The sequence below is a fragment of the Microcebus murinus genome, chromosome 5 (genome assembly GCF_040939455.1).
Source record: "Microcebus murinus isolate Inina chromosome 5, M.murinus_Inina_mat1.0, whole genome shotgun sequence".
In the NCBI taxonomy this organism is placed as follows: Eukaryota; Metazoa; Chordata; class Mammalia; order Primates; family Cheirogaleidae; genus Microcebus; species Microcebus murinus.
The window spans coordinates 78,502,948-78,514,307 of record NC_134108.1 but is presented as its reverse complement, the minus strand read 5'-3'; the positions used below and the strand labels follow the sequence as shown (position 1 = coordinate 78,514,307).

Below are 11,360 nucleotides of genomic sequence, written 5' to 3'. Positions count from 1 at the left end.
ATGGCATTGGAGTCACAAAATCAGAGATTCAGTCCTCACTCTTCTGCTTATAGACCGTGTGACAGCTGGTGCTTCTGAGTCTCTCAGTGCATCTGCAAACGAGTCTGCTCATTGTTCATATTTAGCACCTGCCTCACAATTCTGATATGCAATGACTTAAAAGACATGGGGCCACTTTATGAGCTAGTTAAGACAGTGTTTCTACTGGCTTTTTGGAGAATGCCTTCTCTCAATTGGTATGCTTTGTGATACTAACTCAAGTCAGTAGAGAAAATGAACCCACTATATTAATAACTCACTGCAACATTAAACTCCTAGGCTAAAGTGATCCTCCCACTTCAGCCCTCCAAGTTGACTACAGGCACATGCCACCACATCTGGCTAATTTTTAAATTTTTTGTAGAGATGGGGTCTCGCTGCATTGCCAAGATTGGTCTTGAACTCTTGGGCTCAAGCAATCTGATCTTCCCATCTCAGTCTCCCAAAGTGCTGGGATTATAGGTGTTAGCCATTGTGCCTGGCCCCATTGGTATCATTTTAATTGTAAACATTTAAAAATAGGTAATACATGTACATAGTAAAAAACTGCACAGAGATTATACAGTGAAATGGTACTCTCTCCTTTTTTTTTTCCTTTTTTTTTTTCTTTTTTTTTTTTTGAGATAGAGTCTCACTTTGTTGCCTAGGCTAGAGTGAGTGCCTGTGGCGTCAGCCTAGCTCACAGCAACCTCAATCTCCTAGGCTCAAGCAATCCTTCTGCCTCAGCCTCCCAAGTAGCTGAGACTACAGGCATGCGCCACCATGCCCGGCTAATTTTTTCTATATATGTTAGTTAGCGAATTAATTTCTTTCCATTTATAGTAGAGACGGGGTCTTGTCCTTGCTCAGGCTGGTTTTGAACTCCTGACCTCGAGCAATCCGCCCGCCTCAGCCTCCCAGAGTGCTGGGATTACAGGCATGAGCCACTGCGCCTGGCCTAGTACTCTCTTTTTAGAAATTTAAAGAAATTCTGAAGAATATGTCAGGAAAATTAGGGAAACTAAAGGTATTTCTACTCCTGCTCTCAGAATTCCAAATCCAGTGTCTACCAGTGGTCTCTGATTTGGTGTGAAGGAAAGGATTTTCTTCTCTTGCTTCTTATTTATTAATGATTATGTTTGTTATTTTATTGCTATGTTAGAAATGAAAATAAACTGTGAGAAGCTGCAAAAGCAGGCCACTTCATGAAGATTCTGAAGCAATGGAGGCACCCATTGTAGAATTGGCTTATCCTGTACCAGGAGCAAAGACTACGCACACAAAGGTCATCAGTGGTAAGATTATTGACAGCATCTGCCATCTGGAATTACACACCAATGGAAAGTTTAAAATCGAGCTTAAGGAAACATTGGCTACCCCTGACCTCTTAGCCAGGGTGTATAGGTGAGAAGGCATCAAGAGAGGCCTAAAATCTCTACAACACATGGGTTTACAAAAAACAAGCCTAGAACCAAGATTCTCAGGCAATGTTGAAATTTGCTCTTGGGAGGAGGTCTCCATTTTACAATGTTTGAACAGCCCCTTTTTCCTGCTGGATTTTTTCCCCCGCAGTATTAGTTCTCTTTAGTTTTGACCTATTAAACTTCTTGACTTCTAGTATGTCTGGCTTATCATTCACCTTGACCTTGACTAAAAGAAAGCCGCAAGGCTTGAAGACTTGGGAGGCTGCTACTCTCGATCTGGACCAGGTTAATGTTCCCTTGCAGAACTCTACAGTTACAAGTCCTCACTATTTTAGTGAATCCATATTTTATAAACATTCATTTTCAGCATTTCTGTGTCTTCATAGGTAATGTAGTAGACAGAACACTGGACTGAGGGAAGAGCTGGAATCTATTCCCAGATGTTTTATTAATGTGATCTTGGATAAACCACCTTTGAGCTCAGTAGCCCATCATAAAATAGTGTAACATATATTTTATAGAGCTGATTATGAAGATAAGATACAAAAGACACAAACCAGTTTTACAAATATCAGTGCTCATTATTATTAGAAAATAATCATTAGCTCTTTTAAGCCTGGCGTGGTGGCTCACACCTGTAATCCTAGCACTCTGGGAGGCCGAAACGATCACTCAAGGTCAGGAGTTCGAAACCAGACTGAGCAAGAGTGAGACCTGTCTCTACTAAAAAAAAAAAAAAATAGAAAGAAATTAATTGGCCAACTAAAAATATATAGAAAAAATTAGCCGGCCATAGAAGCACATGCCTGTAGTCCCAGCTACTCGGGAGGCTGAGGCAGAAGGATCGCTTGAGCCCAGGAGTTTGAGGTTGCTCTGAGCTAGGCTGACACCATGGCACTCTAGCTCAGGCAACAGAGTGAGACTCTGTCTCAAAAATAATAATAATGGCCGGGCATGGTGGCTCACGCCTGTAATCCTAGCTCTCTGGGAGGCCGAGGCGGGCGGATTGCTCAAGGTCAGGAGTTCAAAACCAGCCTGAGCAAGAGCGAGACCCCGTCTCTACTATAAATAGAAAGAAATTAATTGGCCAACTGATATATATATATAAAATTAGCCGGGCATGGTGGTGCATGCCCGTAGTCCCAGCTACTCGGGAGGCTGAGGCAAGAGGATCGCTTGAGCCCAGGAGTTTGAGGTTGCTGTGAGCTAGGCTGACGCCACGGCACTCACTCTAGCCTGGACAACAAAGTGAGACTCTGTCTCAAAAAAAAGAAATAATAATAATAGTAATAATATTAATAATAATCATTAGCTCTTTCAAAAAGCAAACATCTGTTCAAAATATAGAGAAACTTACTAATTTAGAAACTTACTAATTACTAACAACATTCACCCTAATAATGAATACTATTTGGTCTATTTCACTTAAGTATTAGAACTATAGATTCACCAATACACATAACATTGTGTGTGTATTCTGTAAGTGGCAAGGGATTTTGAATTATGGCATTCAGTACATGTTGGTAATTGTGCAGGAGTTCAGAGATCAGTCTTTTTTCATCTATTGATTGAACATTTATTGAGCATCTGGTGTAAGCAGGCACTTGGCTAGGCACTGGGGAGACAAAAAGCAATCTCTGCCAAATGACTTACATGGCAGAGCTCTGGAGGGGTAGGGGAGGGAAGACCAACAGTAAACAGATGACTCCAAGGGAGCATGAATGCTGAAACCAGGCAAGCCTAGGGTGCTTTTCAGCACTCAGGAGGGACCCAGACTTCGAGAAGGGATGAGGATGGCAACAGGGAAAACTTCTCAGGGGACAGATAATCTCACCTGGGTTGGGTAAGAACTGTGGGAGTCTGTCAGTGGAAAGAGGCTATGGAGGTGGGCACTTAGGGTGACTGATCTGGGAAAGAAAGTGGATTGGGGAGAGTTTATTCCTCTACAGACAGGGACAGAGAGGAAGATGTATCTAGATATTCACCGAGACCCTCAAGGAGCATGTGAGGCAGGCTGTAGAGGTGGATCAGCTTGGGTTCAAGTCCAGCATCCACCACCTACTGAACGAGCAGCTCTGGGCAAAATATTTGGTTTCTTTAAGCTTCAGCTCCGTTGCCTGTAAAAAGGTGATAGTAACACATACCCCATAAAATGGCCATGAAAATTGAATATGTATCTCAAGTGCTGAGCATGTTTTTTTTGCATCAACTTAAAACAATAATTGGCAGGAAGTTTTTTATTCCCTTTTGTTTGTTTTAATCCATTGTGTATATTCTATAATGGTTTAAAAGTGAGGACGCTGCATCTGCATGGACTAGAAAAAAAGAAAAGAAAAAAGAATATAGTTTGGATAATAAATTTTAAAAAAATACATAAAAAAATAAAAGTGAGGAAGCTCTCAAGTCAGAATGTCTTCACTCAAATCTCTGTTGGCTCTACCACAACTAGTGATGGCATGTTTAGCAAGCAATTTAACCTAACTAAGCCTCAGTTTTCATGTCTTTATAAGAATAAAAATAAATAATACTGGCCAGGCGTGGTGGCTCATGCCTGTAATCCTAGCACTCTGGGAGGCCGAGGCAGGAAGATCACTTTAGACCAGTGTGAGCAAGACCCCGTCTCTACTAAAAATAGAAAAACTTAGCCAAGTGTGGTGTTGCTCACCTATGGTCCCAGCTACTCAAAAGGCTGAGGCAGGCCGGGCGCGGTGGCTCACGCCTGTAATCCTAGCACTCTGGGAGGCCGAGGCGGGCGGATTGCTCAAGGTCAGGAGTTCAAAACCAGCCTGAGCGAGACCTCGTCTCTACCATAAAAATAGAAAGAAATTAATTGGCCAACTAATATATATAACATAAAAATTAGCCGGGCATGGTGGCTCGTGCCTGTAGTCCCAGCAACTCGGGAGGCTGAGGCAGGAGAATCTCTTGAGCCCAGGAGTTTGAAGTTGCTGTGAGCTAGGCTGACGCCACGGCACTCTAACCTAGGTGACAGAGTGAGACTCTATTTTTAAATAAATAAATAAATAAATAAATAAATAAATAAAAATAATACCTACCCCATAGGCTTGTGGTGAGAATTTTTTTTTTTTTTTGAGACAGAGTTTCACTCTGTTGCCTGGGCTAGAGTGCTGTAGGGTCAGCCTAGCTCACAGCAGCCTCAAACTCCTGAGTTCAATCGATCCTCCTGCCTCAACCTCCCGAGTAGCTGCACCACCATGCCCAGCTAATTTTATCTATATATTTTTAGTGGGCCAATTAATTTCTTTCTATTGTTAATAGAGATGGGGAGGGTCTCACTCTTGCTCAGGCTGGTTTCGAACTCCTGACCTCGAGCGATCCTCCTGCCTCGGCCTCCCAGAGTGCTAGGATTACAGGAGTGAGCCACCGCGCCCAGCCATGGTGAGGATTAAATGAGACAATCAGGCCGGGCGCGGTGGCTCATGCCTGTAATCCTAGCACTCTGGGAGGCCGAGGCGGGCGGATTGCTCAAGGTCAGGAGTTCAAAACCAGCCTGAGCAAGAGCAAGACCCCGTCTCTACTATAAATAGAAAGAAATTAATTGGCCAACTGATATATATATAAAAAAAAAAAAAATTAGCCAGGCATGGTGGCGCATGCCTGTAGTCCCAGCTACTCGGGAGGCTGAGGCAGAAGGATCGCTCGAGCCCAGGAGTTTGAGGTTGCTGTGAGCTAGGCTGACGCCATGGCACTCACTCTAGCCTGGACAACAAAGCGAGACTCTGTCTCAAAAAAATAAATAAATAAAAAATAAATAAATAAATAAATAAATGAGACAATCAATGTAGGATACTACTTAACCCAGTGTCTGGCACATGGTAAGCATTCAATAAATCTTAATTGTTCCTTATTGTTTTATTTTATTTTTTGTTATTGAAGATTCCTCGTTAACTAGAATCTTGTTATAGAATGAAGTTCCTTCTTATGCCATAATGACCTTGCTTTGAGCTCTGTGTTTAACATCTCTGTATTTTAGGTTTCCTTATTAATTTTCCTATCAGCTCCATTTTTAGAATCTTAATGATGTCATCTTAGTCTATTTGGGCTGCTATAACAAAATACCTTAGACTGGATAACATTTTTTTTTAAGGCAAGGGCAAAAATGAGGTTTATTGAGGAGAGAAAGATAGGATTATAGGGCAAGAGCAAGATACAGGTTTACAGAGCATGATACATACCCCACTGATGACGACTGGACCCATTGTAGCAGCAAAGGGAGAGCCACAGGAAGGGCAAAAAAGGGCCTGGGTAACTTATAAACAATGACAATTTATTACTGTCAGTTCTGATGGCTGGGAAGTCCAAGATCAAGGCCTCACCAGGCCAGGCGCGGTGGCTCACACCTGTAATCCTAGGACTCTGGGAGGCTGAGGCGGGCAGATTGCTCAAGGTCAGGAGTTCGAAACCAGCCTGAGCAAGAGCAAGACCCCGTCTCTACTATAAATAGAAAGAAAGTAATTGGACAACTAATATATATAGAAAAAATTAGCCAGGCATGGTGGCGCATGCCCGTAGTCCCAGCTACGCGGGAGGCTGAGGCAGGAGGATTGCTTGAGCCCAGGAGTTTGAGGTTGCTGTGAGCTAGGCTGACACCACGGCACTCACTCTAGCTTGGGCAACAGAGTGACACTCTGTCTCAAAAAAAAAAAAAAAAAAAAAAAAAAAAGGCCTCACCAGATTTGGTATCTGGTGAGAGCTTGCTCTCTTCTTCAAAGATGATGCCTCGGTTGCCGTCTGCAGGCACTCAAAATGATCCAGCGTTTGACGTATCATTGTATGTTTCCTACAATACAGCCTCTAACAAAACTAGGCTGTCCCGAACCCCTGGTAATAGAATTGTTTACCCTTCCCAAGAAGGTTGGGAAAGCACCAAAATGTCTGCATGTGGTGTGTGCCCAGGTGGACTTTGAGGGGTTCGTGCTGTGAGACCTAAAGTTCTTATGAGGTTGTCTAAAACAAAAAAAAAAAACAGGTCAGCAGGGCCTATCGTGGTTCCATGTTTGCTAAATGTGTTCTTGACAGGATCGAGCGTGCTTTCCTTATCAAGGAGCAGCAAATCGTTGTGAAGGTGTTGAAGACACAAGCACAGAGGCAGAAAACTAAATAAGACGATGAACCTTTTCTGAGGAACAAAAATTAAAAGGCAAAAAAAAAGATGATGCCTTCTAGCTGTGTTCTAACGTGGCAGAAGGGTGGGGGGACTCCCTCAAACATCTTTAGTATTTATTTATTTATTTATTTATTTGAGACAGAGTTTCACTTTGTTGCCCAGGCTAGAGTGAGTGCCGTGGCGTCAGCCTAGCTCACAGCAACCTCAAACTCCTGGGCTCTAGCAATCCTCCTGCCTCAGCCTCCCGAGTAGCTGGGACTACAGGCATGCACCACCATGCCCGGCTAATTTTTTCTATATATATTAGTTGGCCAATTAATTTCTTTCTATTTATAGTCGCGATGGGGGTCTCGCTCTTGCTCAGGCTGGTTTTGAACTCCTGACCTCGAGCAATCCCCCCCACCCTCAGCCTCCCAGAGTGCTAGGATTACAGACGTGAGCCACCGCGATGGACCTCTTAAACCTCTTTAAAGGCACTAATCCCATTAATGGGGGTAGAGCCGTCATGATTTAATCACTTCCAATGGTCCCAACTCTTAATACTATCACATTACGTTTTAACCCTTTGTACTCGCTTGCTTTTTTCCCCGATTCCTTTATTCTACTGGGGATTTAATTTTTTAAATACCCCAGATTTTACAAAGTTCGGCAGTAGAATAAAAAACTGGAGTTTCATACAAACTTATTTATTTGGATTTTTTTATATTTCAAATTATTGATACATTCAAAGAGTAATTTTAATCTCTATAATTTTTGCTAACCGTGTCGAGTGACACTCGACATCCGAGTGCAAAGGGTTAAGTTCCAACATATGAGTATTTGGGGGGATACCAACATTCAGACCACAGAAGATGCTATGTTTTAAGTAATTATGAAGGTACAAATTTTTTAAGGTTTTTTAAAAAATTGGGACATTTTAAAAATCAAAAGCAGCATAAACAATCACCCCTAATTCTAAAATCCTATCGTGTCCTTGTACTTTCTAAGATTAAATGTTCTTTTTTTTTTTTTTTTCATTTTTAGTATAGTATCTTTTGAGTTGTTGCTATGTCATTGCCTCTGTTTTTCTAGTACCATCTGCTTCCGGTATATCAAGCTGTTCCTGCTGCAAAAGGAATTTTGCAGATTTACTTCTAAAAAATACCCAACTATTTCATATGTCACATAATCATCAATGAAAAGGGAAAACCGGGTCTCAATAACTGGGAAATCACTAGGGTAAGCTCTGAGATCGTTTTCTATTTTATTTTCAGAATAGACTCACTCAACATGATGAAAGAATTTGAAAGCCATCATGTGAATAAAAACTATTGATAAGTCTCTCCATCAATTTGTATACCTGCCACTTGTGGATCTACTGCAAAATAAATACCACTGTCTTTTTTGGGATAGTAGTGTATTATTTCTATACTTGATTTCATTAATTCCAGTTAATATGTACTAGCCTTTGTTCTCCAAGTATAGAATAATATACTCTCCCTGTTGAAAGAGAGCTTAAGCTTCATCTAGTGAAAACTACTAATTTTACAGATGAAAAGTATGACTGAGTGATTTGCCCAGTGCGCATGTGACTAAAGGTAAAGCCTGCCCATCCTATGACCTCCATTTCCTGCCTTCAGTAGATAAAAAACAGTAGGGAGGCCAGGCGCGGTGGCTCACGCCTGTAATCCTAGCACTTTGGGAGGCCGAGGCCAGCGGATTGCTCAAGGTCAGGAGTTCGAAACCAGCCTGAGTGAGACCCCGTCTCTACCAAAAATAGAAATAAATTAATTGACCAACTAAAAATATATATACAAAAAATTAGCTGGGCATGGTGGCGCATGCCTGTAGTCCCAGCTACTCAGGAGGCTGAGGCAGTAGGATCGCTGAGCCCCAGAGATTGAGGTTGCTGTGAGCTAGGCTGACGCCATGGCACTCACTCTAGCCTGGGCAACAAAGTGAGACTCTGTCTCAAAAAAAAAATAATAAACAGTAGGGATTAAAAATATGTATTCTAGAGCCAGACTAGCTGAGTTCGAAGCCCAGTCCTGATATTTACTAGCTGTGTGACCTCAGACATATTACTTAACCTTTTTCTTTTTTTTTTTTTTTGAGACAGAGTCTCACTTTGTTGCCCAGGCTAGAGTGAGTGCCATGACATCAGCCTAGCTCACAGCAACCTCAATCTCCTGGGCTCAAGCGGTCCTACGGCCTCAGCCTCCTGAGTAGCTGGGACTACTCTGGCATGTGCCACCATGCCCGGCTGTTTTTTTGTATGTATATTAGTTGGCCAATTAATTTGTTTCAATTTATAGTAGAGATGGGGTCTCACTCTTGCTCAGGCTGGTTTCGAACTCCTGGCCTCGAGCAATCTGCCCGCCTCGGCCTCCCAGAGTGCTAAGATTACAGGCATGAGCCACCTTGCCTGGCCTACTTAACCTTTTTAAATGTCAGCTTTGGCCGGGTGTGGTGGCTCACGCCTGTAATCCTAGCACTCTGGGAGGCCGAGGCGGGTGGATTGCTCGAGGTCAAGAGTTCGAAACCAGCCTAAGCAAGAGCGAGACCTCGTCTCTACTGTAACTAGAAAGAAATTAATTGGCCAACTAATATATATAGAAAAAATGAGCCGGGCATAGTGGCGCATGCCTGTAGTCCCAGCTACTCGGGAGGCTGAGGCAGGAGGATCACTTGAGCCCAGGAGTTTGAGGTTGCTGTGAGCTAGGCTGACGCCACGGCACTCACTCTAGCCTGGGCAGCAAAGTGAGACTCTGTCTCAAAAAAAAAAAAAAAAAATAAATAAATAAATAAATGTCAGCTTCCTTAGCACTCTGGGAGGCTGAGGCGGGCAGATCACTCAAGGTGAGGAGTTCAAAACCAGACTGAGCAAGAGCGAGACCCCGTCTCTACTAAAAATACAAATAAATTAATTGGCCAACTAAAAAAAAATATATAGAAAAAATTAGCGGGGCATGGTGGCACATGTCTGTAGTCCCAGCTACTTGGGAGGCTGAGGCAGGAGGATCCCTTGAGCTCAGAAGTTTGAGGCTATAGTGAGCTATGATTGTACCCCTGCAATCTAGCCAGCCTGGGTGACAGAGTAAGACCCCATTTCTTAAAAAAATTAGAATAAAATAAAAATAGCAAGACTTTGTTTATGCACATAATAGTCATTAAATTGCTGAAAATAAAAAATCAAGAAAAAAACTGAAAGTGTTCAGAAAAAAATAGCACATTACATACAAGGGAGCAACGATTGAAATGATTGGATGCCTCATCAGAAACATGGAGGCAAGGAGATAGATGAATAACATCTTAAAGTACTGAAAGAAAGAACAAACAAATCTGTCAACCCAGAATTCTATATCTGGTGAAAATAGCCTTCACAAATGAAGACAATAAAATCACAATGAGATACCACTAAACACCCACTAAAGTGGCTAAAATTAAAAAGACTGACAATACCAACTCTTGGCAAGCAATTGGGACTCTTACACAGCTGGTGTAAAATTGTGCAATCTCTTGGGAAAACAGTTTAGCAGTTTCTAAAAAAGTTAAACATACATCTACCATATGACCATCCATTCTGCTTTCAAGTGTTTACCCAAGAGAAATGAAAGCATATGTCCAAACAAAGAATTGGGCCAAAATGTTCATAGCAGCTTTATTTGTAATCATTCAAAACTGAAAACAGCCCAAATAGCCATCAACAGGGGAATGGATAAACAAATGACGGTATATCGATACACTAGAAAGCTAGTTAGCAATAAAGAGGAACGAACTATTGATACATGCAACAACATGAATGACTTTCAAAATAATTCTGCTTCTCAGGGAGGCCGAGGAGGCGGGCGGATTGCTCAAGGTCACGAGTTCGAAACCAGCCTGAGCAAGAGCAAGACCCTGTCTCTACTATAAATAGAAAAGAAATTAATTGGCCAACTAATATATATATATATATATAGAAAAAATTAGCCGGGCATGGTGGCGCATGCCTGTAGTCCCAGCTACTCGGGAGGCTGAGGCAGGAGGATTGCTTGTGCCCAGGAGTTTGAGGTTGCTGTGAGCTAGGCTGACGCCAGGGCACTCACTCTAGCCTGGGCAACAAAGCGAGACTCTGTCTCAAAAAAAAAAAAAAAATTCTGCTGATAGAAGCCATACAAAAAAGAATACATATGGTATGATTCTTCATCTGTATAAAAATTCTTCTATAAAACACAAACTAATCAGTAATGACAGAAAACACATTAATGGTTGCCAGGGGCATGGGAAGAGGCTAGGGAGGAGACAGAAGAAGGGATTACAAAGAGGTATGAGGAAACTTTCGGGGTTAATGAATATGTTTATTTTTATTTTTGAGACAGGATCTTGTTCTGTTGCCTGGGTTAGGGTGCAGTGGCATCATCATAGCTCACTTCATCCTCAAACTCCTGGTCTAAAGGGATCCTCCTACCTCAGCCTCCATAGTGGCTGGAACTACAGGCACATGCCACCATGCCTGGCTAATTTTTTTTTTTTTTTTTGTAGACACTAGGTCTTGCTATATTGCTCAGGATGGTCTTGAACTCCTGGCCTCAAGTGATCCTCCCACCTCAACCTCCCAAAATGCTGGATACAGGCATGAGCCACCGTGCTGAACTATGTTTATTATCTTGATTATGGTAATAGCTTCATGGTTGTGTACTTATGTAAAAACTTGGCCCGGCACAGTGGCTCATGCCTGTAATCCTAGCACTCTGGGAGGCCAAGGCAGGAGGATCCCTTGAGCTCAGGAGTTCGAGACCAGCCTGAGCAAGAGCGAGACCCTGTCTCTA

General features: G+C 42.3%; 1 pseudogene; it reads left to right on the top strand.

Moving 5' to 3' along the window:
• Positions 1-6,209: 6,209 nt before the first annotated feature.
• LOC109730836 (large ribosomal subunit protein eL34-like) lies at positions 6,210-6,567 on the top strand (annotated as a pseudogene).
• Positions 6,568-11,360: the final 4,793 nt, after the last annotated feature.